This window comes from Aplysia californica, unplaced genomic scaffold, assembly GCF_000002075.1.
Source record: "Aplysia californica isolate F4 #8 unplaced genomic scaffold, AplCal3.0 scaffold00243, whole genome shotgun sequence".
Lineage (NCBI taxonomy): Eukaryota > Metazoa > Mollusca > Gastropoda > Aplysiida > Aplysiidae > Aplysia > Aplysia californica.
Window position 1 is genome coordinate 649,519 of NW_004797513.1, and position 890 is coordinate 650,408.

The window sequence follows — 890 nt, forward strand, 5'->3', positions numbered from 1 at the left end:
CAACAACAACAACAACAACAACAGAAACCACAACAACAACAACAACCACCACCACAACAACAACCACCACCACCACAACAACAACAACAAAAACAGAAACCACAACAACAACAACAACAACCACAACAACCACAACAACCACAACAACAACAACAACAACAACAACAACAACCACAACAACAACAGAAGAAGAAGAAGCGTAACTTCGAAGGTAGATCTTTCGATTCTGTTTTCTTGAAGCATAACTGTAAAATACGGGCAAAAACAGACAGGCATGTACTAGGAAATCATGTGCAAATTTTGTGCAACCTTGACTTTGCTTTGGTCTACTGATGATGGTCAGACATACAATGTGTTCACCCCGTCAAGCGAACCAAGCTTGAAGCAATAGCAAAGTCCTAAGGCGAGAGTCTATGTTGTAACTAATTGTTATGCAGTGTTCACACATATAGGGGAAATGTGCAGTGGGGTGGGTAATGAAGGGTTCATAGACGGTATGAGTGCTTTGTGCGCATGTTTGTGTGTGTGCCGCTGAGATTTAACAGTTATTAATTACACAAAACCACTTTTGAGGAAACCTTTTCACTAGAGATGAAAATTAGTCAGAGAAACTTGGAAGTGAAACGGCTTCGTCCCCACCATCCAGAAGAATTTAAACAAAAAGATGGAAGGCAAAGGTGACTCACCTCGTTTGAATGCTTCTCAAAATGCCGTGGCTCGCCGTGAGTGTAGAAAAACCAGGTCTGTTTTGTTCTGATTGCTTGCCATTTGGTGGTAAAGAAGTGGAAGCAACCTAAGCCCCACCCAAATTTGGGTCCACCCACCGCCACTGGTAATGCGGTGTTCACACATACAGGAGTAACGAAGCCGAGTAAGACAAAATTTCTAAG